Below are 13,896 nucleotides of genomic sequence, written 5' to 3'. Positions count from 1 at the left end.
GAAAACGGCTTTGGAAGCCGTGGAAGAGCGGGATAGAACATCTCCTGCCCAAGCAGGGCTCTGCACTGACCCCATTTCGTGCCCTGGGCAGCCCCAAAGTGCAGCAGGCCCTGGGTAGGGTCAGGTTTGCGAGGAGACAGCGCCGAGGGGCCCCCAAATCCTCCCCTCCCCGCTCCATCTGCCACCCCATTCATCCCCAGAGCAGAAGAAATCGAGCAAATCTCTTGCCATAAACCAGATTTGCCTTTGTAAGCTTTGAAATAAACCCAAAGATTAAAGTCTAAGGAGGTTGTTTTTTTTTTTCCTCTTTTTTTTTCTTTTAAAGTCAGCACCGCACATGAAAGAGGCCTGGGAGAGCCGGAGTGGGGTTGGTTATTCCAGAGGCCCCTGGAAGAGGCTGGATAAACATCCAGCGTGTCCATGCACGGCTCCAGAGCTTTGAACACACCTGTGCTGCCGGGCAGCCACGCTCAGGGCGCGTGGATCAGCGGGAAAAGTGGGAATCCAGCAAAGGTGGGAGACATCCCTGTGTGAAAACAGCCGGAAAAACCAAAATTAAAAATATAAAAAATTAAAAATTCCTCGAGTTTTTTTGGGTTTTTTTTCACTGAGCTGAGCTTGGGTGGGTTTTTTTCATCCAAGCTGGCAGCCAGGAGAAGAGCTGGCTTCTGCCAGCCGAAGGAATATTGGGATGGAATCCTGCAGCCCTGAGTCACTGGATTGGAGCAGGAGGTCTCTTGCAGCCTGCCCGGAATAGCTCTAATAGCCAGGGCTATTAATTGGCCATTAGGGGCTAACTGTGCTCGTTTAGGATGAGCCAACCTGACCCAGCGGGTTCCCCTGGTCTCCCCAGGATGGGGAGGGAAATGGTGGCACCATTCCCCAAATTCTCAGCTTCCATTTATTCCCAGTCGCCCCCTTCGCTCCGGATTCCCGGTGGGACACAGCGCTCCCAAATCAGCTTGGCCCCGTTAAGTCCTTCCAATAGGAGATTTCCTGTGGAGCTCAAGGCCCTCTAAGCGGGTTATGTGCCCCTAATTTCTGGCCCTGTTACAAGGCTGGGGTTTTTCAGGCAGAGCATGAGGCTTAATGCACCCTCAGAAAGCGCTCGGAGGAGTTACAGAGCAAACAAACCATCAGAAAATAAAATTCGGTTTAAAAAAGAGAGCTGAGTTTGAGGCAGTTCTGGCTGGGCGAGTTTTCCACTCTGCGTTTCGCTGAGAGCATTTCGATTTCAATTTGGAAAAAAAAAAAAAACCAAACCAAAAGAACGACCCAAACTCAATAAATTTCTGCCCAGGGATTGGCCAGGCTGGGGCTGGAACTGGTCTGACAGGAACCAGGAGTTCAGATAGGCTCCCAAACACTCCTGCTTATCCAAATGAGGCTGCAAACCAGTTGAGCTGGAAATTTTACAATTAAAAAAAAAAAAAAAGGGGGAATATTTGGCTTTCAATCAAGGGTTAAAACCCGAGCTGCTCGCAGGGACTGAGGCTTTGCAAGTCAGCAGCTCGGGGTGTTTCATGCTCACCTAAAAGGCAGCAGTTCCCACGCCGCACTCGGACTCGTTGTGGGGGTTTTTTTTGGGGTGACGACACCCTTGAGTCTGAAGTTTATAGGGCATGAGGCACAAAACCCCAATTCCCAGCTGTCCTGGAATCCCAGCAGAGCCAGCTGCCTGTCACGGGGCCACACGGGGACTCTGCACCGCCTGTCACCGGCAGGAAAACAGCCCCAGAATGAAGAATTAACGTTCAAATCCTGCTCATCAGCCGTGCCCCACTTGCTAAATCAGCTGCCACCTCCCCTGCAGCCACCCCAACCTTTGGGAAGGGTTTGAAGGTTCTCTCTGTCGATTGGAGCAGCCAAGGGCTGCTTTTCTTTAAGTTTGGGGAGTGGAAATCGCTGGGAACGGTCCAGAACTATAAAAATAATGGATGTATTGGCCCGGTTTAAATCTCATTATGTGGCTGTGCCGGAGGAGGGACAGACAACAGTGCCAGCAGTGCCAGCAGCCACCTGGTCGGTGACACCAGTTGAGCACAGTCAGTGGGAATTTGAGGGGAAAGAAGCCCAGGGGTAAGCCGGGCTTAAGATGTTTAATCGCGGCTGTAATTGGTAACCCGGCTCTGACCCCAGGAACGGGCCTGGCAGGCAGAGTAAACAATAAGGCAGGGCTTCAAGCCCAGCCTACACTTAGGGCTCATGAGGCCTTTGCAAACAGGGTTGTGAAATGAGGGAACCGTGTGAAACGGGGGGAAGAAGGCACGACAGGGCCACCAAACCCAACCCAACCCGACCAAACCCGGGGCTGCTCCGTGGCCCGCAGCACGTCTGGATTCCCAGCACTCCAGGCAATTCCAGGAACTTCTCAGCCCCCAGTTCTGCTCCTCCAGGCCGATTTTGGAGGCTTTTGTCAGCTCCGTCCTTTGTTTGTCGCCTGTAAGAGGAGCCCTGGGGACTTTGGGATGTGCGGACGGGACATGCCAGGACACACTCGGGGCATGTCCAGGCAGCTTCCCTCGTCCTATAAAGGAGCTTTAAATATTCCCCTGGGCTCCTGGGTGGATTTGTGTGGCTGGGAGCTGGATTTCCACACAGCCAGGAGCTTCTGGAGCCCATGGCAGGGACGGCAGCAGTCCCTCAGAGCCACCTCTCACACAACGACCTCTGCTCCGCTTTTCCTCCTCCGTGCCCCATTCCCTTATGGAAAACAACCTGTCTGCCCCACTGCCAACATCCCATCGGCTCTGGAGTGTTTTGGGAAGTAAATATCACTCTTTTTTTCACCCTCCCGAGGACTTTGGACCTGGTTTTCCGCCGCTGCCGAGCTCCCAGGGCGCTATGGGAGGGTTTCTCCTCAGTCTCAGCTTCCTGCTGAGGCCCTGCTGACGTCGTGTTGGGCAAGAAGAATTTGTTTGAGAGCTCGGCATTTTCGGAGAGGAAGCCTCAGCCTTGGGTTCCTCCTGAAGCCGCCTCGGCGGGGAAGGTGTGGAGATGAGCTCAGAGATGGTTTCCTGTTCTTTGCGCTCGGTTCATTGTTCATTTTCCACATCCTCTCTGCACGACGCCACCGCCTCCACCCACCCGTGTCCTTGTCACGGGGGGACAGAGGGGCCAGCGAGCAGCGCTGGGGACGGAGGTGTTTGCACAGGCAGCTCCAGGGAAAGCTGGCAGCTGGGAAACCAGGAGATAAAAGGGACTCCAGAGCCCTGGAAACGGAGCAGGGGGAAGGGACGGAGGTGAGACGTGCCCTGGGTGCTGCCCCACCCCAAACCCTGTGGCCTCGGTGATAAAATCTCCCCCAGCCCAGGGTAAACAGCACGTGGGGGCACAGCTGGGCACAAGCAAATTGCCCCTCGGTAATTCCCCTTTATCGGGGTGTGGCTGCCGAGCCAGGCCTTGCTCTTTCCCCTCTGGAAACTCCCAGGATAAACACGAGCTCCAGTCAAAACAGCCGCTCCCTCCCCCACACACCTGGGGACAGGTGAAGCCACCGCCGACTCCGCTGGGGATGGCACAAAATCCTCACACCCGCGGACAGGATCGCACGCAATCCTCTGGGTTTGGAGCCCCAAATTTCGGGTCAGAGCCACAGGGATCCCTCCCAGGAGCAGCTCCCTGTTTGGATTTCAGCGTTTCCAAGGCTTTGGCAGAGGAATTCGGGGCCAACGTGGGCTCAGAATGGAGAAAACGGAGCCTGGGAGATGCCACGTCCTGTCCCAAGCCACAAAACACAGGCAGGACATGGCACCGGTGGGATAAGAGGCCAAATTCCTCCCATCTCCCTGAATTTTTCAGGCCAAACTTCCCTCCCTCCTCCTCGAGTCTATCCACACCTTTCCTTCTAAGGCAGGCAGGCTGCAGGGATGGATTTAAGGATTTCCCCCTTCCCTGCTGACACGCAGCTACGAAAAAGGGATTTTGCTTTTCTTAGAAACGAGAAGTTTATACAAAAAAAACCCCAAAACCTCTTTGGCTGAAACCACAAGACAGGAATTTTTGATATTTTTTTTTTTTTAAAGACACTGAGAATGTGACCGGGCTGCCAAAGTGCAGCTCAACCAGGCTGGGAGGAGCTGCCAAGGCAGCACATTGCCTGAAATCTGCGTTTTTTTGCTCGTTTCTTTGCTCGGGGAGCACCAAGAGAGGGGAACGTGTGGTGCAGCTCCATGGTAACCCCAATCACCAGCACAAAAACAAGGCCAAGAGCACCAAAGCCTCCGTGGCTGGAGCAGCTGGGAAGGGAATTTCCTGACCCTGCTCAGAGCTGCCTGCAGCCTCGGCTGGGCTTGAATGTGGTTTTTAAAAGGCTGTGAAAAGCAGTTTATTCTGCCCATTTTGGAGGGGGAGACGGTCACAGGTTAAAGGGATTTTTATTGAGCAGCTCAGGCCTGAGCTGCCGCCACAGGCCTGTGCTGTGCTGCGGGGTTTTGTGGGATGCACGGTGTCCGGATGGGATTTTTCTGGGATGTTCTGTGCTTTCCCACAAGGCTGAAGGGATCAAATCAGTCCCAGGTGCTGATAAGAAGAAGAGAAGGCTCCAGACTGCAGATTTGGGCCAGTTCATGGCAAACTGACCCATCCAGGGCTGATTCCAGACCTCATTCCCTCCACAGGCTCCCAGACGGATCCACCTTCCCCTCCTCTCCCTGCTCACCAGCCCCTTCTTCCTCCACAGCCTGGATTAATCTGATTTAATAAATCTGAATAATCTGAATTATCTGAATAATAAAGCTCTGCCCAGTCCATCCCCTCTGCCCAAGCCTCCAAATCCATGGTGGACTTTTGTCCTGGGGGGACAGCGTGGGAGGGAAGGGACACCGGGAGAAGGTCCTGGGGGTTCTTCTCAGGCTACACCCACAAAATATGAAAGAGGCCTCGGCTTCCCAGGGCCCAGCCGGGCTCCCAGGCCCTGCAAGCAGCAATTAGGGCACAAAGGAGGCCCAGATAAAGCCGGGCAACACCCAGGCCGGGCTTAAATCCGGGTGGTGCTTCTTCCCAAGCTGATCCTTGCTCGGGGAGATCCCTCCTGGGTGGTACAGGGGGACTCTGTGGGATGGCTCCGGGCTGTTCCCAAGAAGTCCTCGCCCTTCCCTGGCAAAGGGGGAGGGTTGGGTTTGTTGGAGTGATGCATGGGCAGGGTGAACCACATGGGTTCGCCCTCCAGAGCTTTGGAAAACTCCTTGGAAAAATCCGCAGCTCCACCACGTTCGCCCAAATCTGCTCCGCAGGGAATTCCGAGAGCTGGATGAGCACCGGAGCAAGGACGGGCTGAGCATCACCCTCCAAGTGTTTCTGTCTCTCTTGAAGGCTCCGAGGAGGAAGCAAATGTGCTTTTGGCCCCAAAATCCCACAGAAAAGTTCTGTCACTCCAGAAAATCCGGGAGGCCGGAGCAGGAACGGGAGCTGGAGCTGGGTGTGAGCGGCCAGGGAGGGAGTTGTGGAGTTGTTAAAGAAGGGGCCATCTCCTCACAGATCTGGGGTTGGATCACACGCAATCCTCTGGGTTTGGAGCCCAAATTTCAGGTCAGAGCCACAGGGATCCCTCCCAGGAGCCGCTCCCTGTTCGAATTTCAGCGTTTCCAAGGCTTTGGCAGAGGCTCCGGGGGCATTTTTTCCACTCAGGAAATTCAGGGAGTCGTGATTTTTATCAGTGTGCAGCTGGGGAGGGAGGTGGGGCCGGATTCCTGAGCCGCTTTCGGGTCAGGCCTTGGGGCCTGTTCCAGGTTTGGATCCATCGCTCAACTTCTGCTCCGAGCTTGAGTCTCGCTCCATGAAAACCCAAAAGGCCGTGTGGGAGCGGGGTGGGAATGAACCAGGAACACCTAAACCTGCTGGAGCTAAACAGAACCTTGATATCCTGGGAACAGCTTTGATATCCTGGGAAGAGCCTCAATATCCTGGGAAAGGCCTCGATATCCCGGGAACAGCTTTCATATCCTGGGAAAGGCCTCAATATCCTGGGAACGGCCTCGATATCCTGGGAAAGGCCTCGATATCCTGGGAACAGCCTTGATATCCTGGGAATAGCCTCAATATTCTGGGAATAGCTTCGATATCCTGGGAAAGGCCTCGATATCCCGGGAATAGCTTCAATATCTTGGGAACGGCCTCGATATCCCGGGAATAGCCTCGATATCCTGGGAACAGCCTCGATATCCTGGGAACAGCCTTGATATCCTGGGAATAGCCTCAATATTCTGGGAATAGCTTTGATATCCTGGGAAAGGCCTCTATATCCCGGGAATAGCTTCAATATCTTGGGAACGGCCTCGATATCCCGGGAATAGCCTCAATATCCTGGGAATAGCTTCAATATCCTGGGAACAGCCTCAATATCGTGGGAATAGCCTCCTCCAGGGATGTGCTGGCCAAAAACCTGGACACTACCAGGACAGAGGTGACCCTGAGGGACCATCCCAGGATGCTTCATCCACCAAAATTTCCTGGGAGTGATCATCCCCCACCATCAGCTCACGCAATAATTGACATTTTGGGGAGCCCAGTTGTCCCCCAGTTGTCCTCCAGTTGTCCCCCAGTTGTCCCCCAGTTGCCCCCCAGCCACCAGGAATGGCAGGGAGAGTCCCATTCCAGCTCTGTCCCTGTCTCCCAAAGCCTGGGATCTCCTGGCACCTCTGGAATTTGAGCAGGCACCAGGAAACAAACGAGGTGGCTCAGGCAGGCCAAGGACAACTGGAGATCCAGAGCATGGGCAGAGGAAAAGCTGTGAGGAGGAAATGTGGGAAAACTTGGAGGGGTGGGATTCTCCCGAGGGGAAAAGCTCCCTGGGTGTCAGAAAAACGACTCACACGGATCCCTGTTGGACACAGCAGCCCCTGGAGTCAGAGCAGGACCCTCCAGAGGCTCTGGCAGCCAGGATTTACAGCCACATTCCTTAGGAAACAAAGGGAGGTTTGGAAAACCAGCGCCCAACAAGAAATCGCTGTTCCCTGGGCTGAGGGAATTGCACTCTGGAAAAACCTTCCCCCAGCAGGGCAGGGAACGGGGGCGGAGGCGGCGATGGAGCCCCTCTGTCCCAGCAGGATGGGTCCTGCTGCTTCCCTCCGTTCCAGCCCCATTCTGCTCACCCCGAATTCCCGGGAAACCTGCAGTGTCTGTGACCCAGCTCCCCCCCAAAAATCAGCCTGAAAATTAGGGAATTACTTGTCCCCGTTTCCCAGGACGTGAACTGAGTCCCAGGGGAGGAGCCAGGGGTTGGAGTGAGATATTCCCCCAAAATTCAGATTCCCAACCACCAGCTCACGCATTCCCAGTAAATCCAGAGCCCCTGGGTCTGCTCCCCCTGGGCAGGTTCGGGCCTGGATGTGGAATCTCGGATAATCCATGATTTGGGAAGTCACTGTTTGGGGTTAAACTGCAGCGTCTTGGACCAGCAGCATTTGGGAAACCTGGATCTCAGCACTGGGGATACTGTGGCGGGATAAACCAGGAATTACAGCTCCCAGGGACAGGATAAATCAGGAATTACAGCTCCCAGCACAGGATTTTGGGGATATCCATCCAGGTTTTCCACCCTGTGGAGCCTCAAAAGCCACCTGGATCCTTGCTGCCCATCCCAAGGCGTGCAGCCAGGCTGAAATCCCTTATCCCAATGCCATTCCTCCCGTTTCCCTTGGAAAACTCGCTCCACGGGGCTGATCCAGCTCCGTGGCTGCTAAAACTCAGCGATCCTCCATTTCCTGAGGCACTTGGAGGTTCACTTCCCACTCTGGAAGCACCTGGGGATTTGAGAAGCTGGAAAAGTGCATTTCCAAAGGAGGAGAAGGCGCTGGGAATGTGAGGCAAGGCCTGGAAAGAGGCTGAGCCTGGGAAGGCCAAACCTTGCACAAGAGGGGAAGGGAGGGGGAAAATCCATTTTCCTTGGAGCAGCAAACCGTGGGAAAAACACATCCCAGGCTTTTTTATTCCCTGTGGTCCTTCCAGAGGGGCCGTTCCCAGCCGGGATCAGGGACATTTGGGATGGGAATGGCCTGGTGGAGCAGGGAAAAATCCCCCAGGATTGCTCCGAGGCTCTCCCTTCCCTCCTGTGCCCGCAGCCCTTCCCGAGATTAACCCGCTCCGGATCCCTCAGGGCCGTGCCCTTGGAACCTGCGGAGGCTGGAAGAGTAAACAGACCTTAAAAGGGTCTCAAATTCCAGCTTTTCCACTCCCTCCTCCTCCTCCTCCTCAGGAGAACTGAGCCCAGCAGCTCTCGCAGGGCTCAAGGCAACAGCGAAAGGCCTCTGGAGCAGAAAAAATCCAGCTAAAAATAACCCCCACCCCCTCTCCCTGCCGGATCCAGAGCCCAGGAGGGTTTTCCTTGGCCCCTGGCCACGTTTGTCAGCCATAAATGGGGATTTTCCCCCCCCTTTTTCCAGCAAGGCCGCCTTGTGCTCCAAGGGCTCTGCTCCAGCATCAGGAATTCCAGCGCCGAGCTCCTCAAACGTTGCCCCGTTTGAGGCTTTTCTTGCCCGCCCTCCCCGTGAGGGGTGAGGCTTTAATTTAATAATTTAAGGGATGGTTATGGCTGAGGAAAAAGCTGGGAATGGGAACTGGTCCTGCTGATCCACAGGAGTCAGCTGAGGGAAGCAGGGAATGAGGAATAACCCCGAAGTTCCCTTTGGGCTGGTGGTGTTTCGGGGTGGGGAGAGGGTAGAGAAAAAGCCCCGGGATTTTAGGGATTTTAGAAGCTGTTAAATTCCCTGATTTTTCCCTGTGGATACCTGGATGGGGAGCAGACGGAGTTGCTCAGAATTTCCTCACCCCAGAGCTGGGTCCCCTTTTTTTCCCCCTGCTCCAAGCCCAGCCAGAGTAAAACCATTGGGATTTTAAGGATTTTTAGAAGCCATTAAATCCCTGATTTTTCCCTGTGGATACCTGGATGGGGAGCAGAGGGAACAGGTGATTCTCAGAATTTCCTCACACCAGAATTTCCAGAATTTCATCTCCTTCTGCTCCTCCTGCTCCAAGCACAGCCAGAGTAAAACCATTGGGATTTTAAGGATTTTTAGAAGCCATTAAATCCCTGATTTTTCCCTGTGGATACCTGGATGGGGAGCAGAGGGAGATGCTCAGGATTTCCTCACCCCGGAGCTGGGTCCCCTTTTTTTCCCCCTGCTCCAAGCACAGCCAGGAGGGCTTTTCCTCCCTCCTGATGCAATTTTTCCCAACCCACCCTCGGGATTTTGCCCTTCCCGGTGCTCAGGTGACTCCGGATCAGGTGCTGACGACCAGAGAGGGGCTCAGATTTCTCTGGATGAGGCCAGAGCCGGATTTGGAGCTGGGATGAGGATCTGAGTGGCCCCAGGAAGGTCGCAGAGGTCACTCCTCAGGCAGGGAAGGGATAAAATTCCTTGGAGGAACCTGGAAAAGGCTGGGAAAAAGCAGGGAGCTGCCTTTTGTCTGCCAAGAGCAGGATCTAAGGGAGGGATCTGCACAACCGGGCAGATCCTCCCGCTGCAAACCAAACACTTCAAGGAGGTTTTTCCCATTTTTTGGGGTTTTTTGGGGGAGGTTTCTTGGAGCCAGGCTGGAATTTCTCATCCAAAGCGAGGGAGGGAGGACAAAATGAGCCTCACATTGTGCCCTGGGGGGTGACAGCTCCAAGGCCATCCCTTTTCCGTTGTCTCCCACCTGAACCGGGATCGCTCCCACCCGGAGCCTCAGGTTTCATTTGCTTCAGAGCTGAAACAAGAGACAAAATTCCCTTTTTTTTTTAACAAGAAGGAAGGGAGAAATCGAAATTTTTCTTCTCCAGCCCTATCCCAGCAGCAGCAGCAGCAGCAGCACACAACAACGTCCACTTCAAAGGTGTCACCTGAGCCCGGCTCAAGCAGGAAAATCATCAGCAGGGCCACCTTGGGCTCCCTAAATGCCCCTGGGGATGCTAAAAATTGCCCCCAATTACTCTGTGGGCTGCTAAAATTCACCATAATTGCCTTAATTACCCCTAATGACACTCGGGCTCTGACCACATCTGGCCCAATGTGAGAAGCTCCTGCTGGACCAACTCCTGCTCCTCCCCTGCCCAGCAGGTTCCCAGCTCCCAGATAAGATGAAAGCCCTGGGTGTGATCCTCACTTTTGGATCTCTGCAGGTTGGGATAAAGGGATTTTCCAGGCAGGCAGCATCTCCCAGTGTCACTGTGCCCCAGCTGGGGCTGTCCCAGGTGAGCCAACTCCTCCTCGTGGCTCTGTAATCTGATTTTTTCCCCCACGGAGTTCTTTCTTTCCCACTGATTCCTTTCTTTGTCATGGATTTGGGGTTTTCCCGGGAGCTGAGGAGGAGTCAGGTGAGGATTTTACTTCAGCCTGCCTGAAAGGTTTGTTGTAAACTGCTCAGATTTCCAAATATTTCTGCATTTGTACCAGATTTGTTTGGGATAACGCGCCACTGTCAGTGTGCTCTGATTTTATCCCCCTTTTTATTTCTATCCCCCTTTTTATTTCTATCCCCCCTTTTTTTATCCCTCCTTTTTAATCCCCCTTTATTTTTACTCCCCTTTATTTTTTATCCCACTTTTTTGTCCCCCTCTTTTTTATTCCCCTTTTTTTATTCCCCTTTTTTAATCCCCTGTTCTTTTTTACCCCCCTTTTTTTACACCCCTTTTTATCCTCTTTTTCTATCCCCGCTTTTTATCCCCCTCTATTTTTTATCCCCTTCTATTTTTTATCCCCTTCTATTTTTTATCCCCTTCTATTTTTATTCCCCCTTTATTTTTATTCCCCCTTTATTTTTATTCCCCCTTTATTTTTATTCCCCTTTATTTTTATCCCCCCTTTATTATCCCCCCTTTATTTTTATCCCCCTTTATTTCTATCCTGCTTACTTTTTTATTCCCCTTTATTTCCCCTTTTTTTAATCCCCCTTCATTTTTTATCCCCTTTTTTATCCCCCCTTTTCCCCCCTTTTTTTTTACTCCTCCTTTTTTTTAATCCCCTCCTTTTTTATCCCCCTTTCCCAGGCATTTGAAATCCCCAATTCTCCTTCCTTCCTCCACCTCTTTTCCTCCTAAAACCCCCTAAAAGTGCCCCAGTTCTGCCTCAGGACACGAAACTCCCAAATTCTACAGGAGCCAAAGGATCCTTCCCCATTTCCAAAGGGGCCACAGCTGCCTTGGAGAGGCTGGAATGGGGGCAAAAAGCAAATTTAAAAGCGACTCTGGCGAAGAATTCCACCCAAATTAACTCTCGGCAGCGAAACACTTCCCAAAGAGAAAGGAAAATATTGTGCTGAGCAGAGGGAAAAAAAGAGGCAGCTCTGGCACGCCTGGAGTGTTTATCCCTGGAGCTCTGAGTGCTGAATTACTGACAGAGCCCAGCTGTTCCCGAATCCCGAATCCCACAGCCTCTGCTCCCAAAAAAGGGCCGCGCTTCCCTCGCGCTGCCTGACGTGGCCCCACGGACGTCAGAGGAGCAGCAGGAAGCTGCCAGGGCCCGCTCCAAAACAAGTGACGTGGAGCCAAACCCTGCCACCGAGGGCTCTGGAGCACAGCCACGCTTCCAAAGATGGAGATCCCGCCGAGATTCCGGCACTGGGAGAGCCTCTGGAGCCCCGGGAATGCCGGGGGTTCTGCAAAACAACACCCATGTGTGCCTGTGCATTCAATATTCCAGGGTGGGAAAGGGGGGATAGGGAAAACAAGGGGCTGAATGCAGCCTGGAAGTGAGGAAGGAGTGGGAGAGATCCCATGCCAGGTGTTTGGGATTTTCCTGGCAGATAATGGGAATTGTGGGTGGGAACACAGGGCCTGTTCCGTGTCCTGGTCATGGGTGGGACCAGGAGGGGTTCGCTGCTCTGTGGGTGAAATAAAGGAGCAGGAAATAAAGGACAGGAACATCAGGGATGCCTGGAAGAGGGAGCTGAATCCAGCCTGGAAGTGAGGAAGGAATGGGAGAGATCCAATCCCAGGTGTCTGGGACTTCCCTGGCAGATAATGGGAATTGTCAGTAGGAACACAAGGCCTGTTCCATATCCCGGTTATGGATGGGACCAGGGGCTCCGGAGCACAGCCACGCTTCCAAAGATGGAGATCCCGCCGAGATTCCGGCACTGGGAGAGCCTGTGGAGCCCCGGGAATGCCGGGGGTTCTGCAAAACAACACCCATGTGTGCCTGTGCATTCAATATTCCAGGGTGGGAAAGGGGGGATAGGGAAAACAAGGGGCTGAATGCAGCCTGGAAGTGAGGAAGGAATGGGAAAGATCCAATCTGGGGAGTCTGGGTCTTCCCTGGCAGATAATGGGAATTGTGGGTGGGAAAACAGGGCCTGTTCCGTGTCCCCGTTATGGGTGGGACCACGGGGAGTTCGCTGCCCTGTGGGTGAAATAAAGGAGCAGGAAACAGAAAGGAAGCCCCTTCCCTGAGTGTGATCCATGAGGGAAAATGTTGGCTGATCCAAGAAATTATTATACAAAAATTTCCACTCCCACTTCCTCCTCTCCCCTACAAACCCTTGGAGCCTCCCTGGACGCTCCAGGAGAGGCCCAGCAGTGAAAACCAGGAATTACAGACAAAACCCAGGGCAATTCCCTCTCCCCGGCTTCCCCACTCCCACAACCCCTGATCCCAGCCGGATTCACACCCCGATCCCGCTGCTCCCAGCACAGCCCGCAGTGCCGGGGTAATTGGCAGCTTCTTTGAGGAATTTTGCTTTTATTCCTTTCAAGTCCTCGGCCTGCCGGGGTTTTCTCTCCTGGCTGCAATATTCCAGAGGTTTTTTTTTGCTGACTCTGCTCCAGGTGACACCAGGAATCCCAGACAGGGCTGGGTTGGAAGGGACTCAAAGGTCCTGGCACAGGAAGCTCCTGTATCCATGAGGAAAGGCTCTTCCAAAAGAGCCTTTGGATCCTTTCCAGATCCTTCTCCAGCTCCATTCTCCCCAAAGTCTTGAGGAGCCCAACACTGAGCACAGCTGTGGAATTTCGTGGCCCCATAAACTCCTCACACCCTCAAAAGCCATAATCTCCAACCCTCCTCCTGGAAATATTCCCAATTTCTGGCTTCATTCCTTAATTTTCATTCAGATTTTTAGGCTCTCCCCCCTCTGCTGACCTCACCACTGGGGAGGGAACGGGATATTCCATCCCAAATAAACCTTGAGTGGGGAAAAAAGGGATGGGAGATAAACCCCATCCCGCAAGATTCGGAAGGGAAATTTGCTGTTTCCAAACAAGGCCGAGCGGCTGCTGCAGCGTGGGGACGGAGATAACGCCCCAGCCCAGAATTAAGGTCACATTAAACCCCGCTCAGGAAAGCTGAACTGGGGGCTCAGCCTGACTCCAGAGCTATTTTAAGCCCGAGCAGGTTGAAGGGCACCAGCTCCAGCAGGGAATGTTTTATTTAAAGGCTATTTGGTTGCTCAGGCAGAGCCCAAAATGTCATTAAATGATTCCAAATCCTTTCTTTCAATGCAGCAGGAATTTGTGGATGGGAACGGGAGGAGTTCATACCCCGGGAAGGGGAGATGTGATGATCCCTTTATTTTTTAGACCCCTCTGTTTTATTTTCCCGGGGGGTTTTTTTTGGCAGCCTGGATGTCGGAAACACGGGATGGGCTGGGTTGTCTCAGCAACAGTTGCCTCGATGTTGCTGTAAATGTTTCATGGGAAGCTCATCCGCCTTCCCTGCCCAGATGGCTCCGGTTGTGGAGCTCGGGAACACGGATTAATCGGGAATGGGCAGATGTTGCCTCACCAGGAGGGCTTAGGCCGTAATTAGATGAGCTGGGATGGGGCTGTGGGGGCAGAGCATCCTCAGAAGGGTTCAGGGGGACAAGGGAGGCGCTTCCTGAGGTCCTGGAGAGGTCTAAAGCTCCAAAAAAAAACACCCCAGGATGAAATGCAGGATGCTGTCCCCACATCCCTGCGTTGGGGGATGGATTAACCCTCAGCTC

At 53.4% G+C, this 13,896-nt stretch overlaps 1 long non-coding RNA gene across 1 annotated transcript; it reads right to left on the bottom strand.

The window, feature by feature from the left end:
- Positions 1-265: 265 nt before the first annotated feature.
- On the bottom strand, positions 266-4,465 carry LOC116455533. The gene is made up of 3 exons (XR_004244417.1): positions 3,478-4,465; positions 1,532-1,711; positions 266-526 (listed from the first exon to the last, which is right to left on the bottom strand). It is a non-coding gene; the product is annotated as an uncharacterized LOC116455533 (long non-coding RNA).
- Between the last annotated feature and the right edge of the window lie 9,431 nt (positions 4,466-13,896).

This window comes from Corvus moneduloides, chromosome 24 (genome assembly GCF_009650955.1).
Source record: "Corvus moneduloides isolate bCorMon1 chromosome 24, bCorMon1.pri, whole genome shotgun sequence".
Lineage (NCBI taxonomy): Eukaryota > Metazoa > Chordata > Aves > Passeriformes > Corvidae > Corvus > Corvus moneduloides.
Note: the sequence above shows the minus strand (reverse complement) of the source record. Positions and strands in the feature narration are given on the sequence as shown.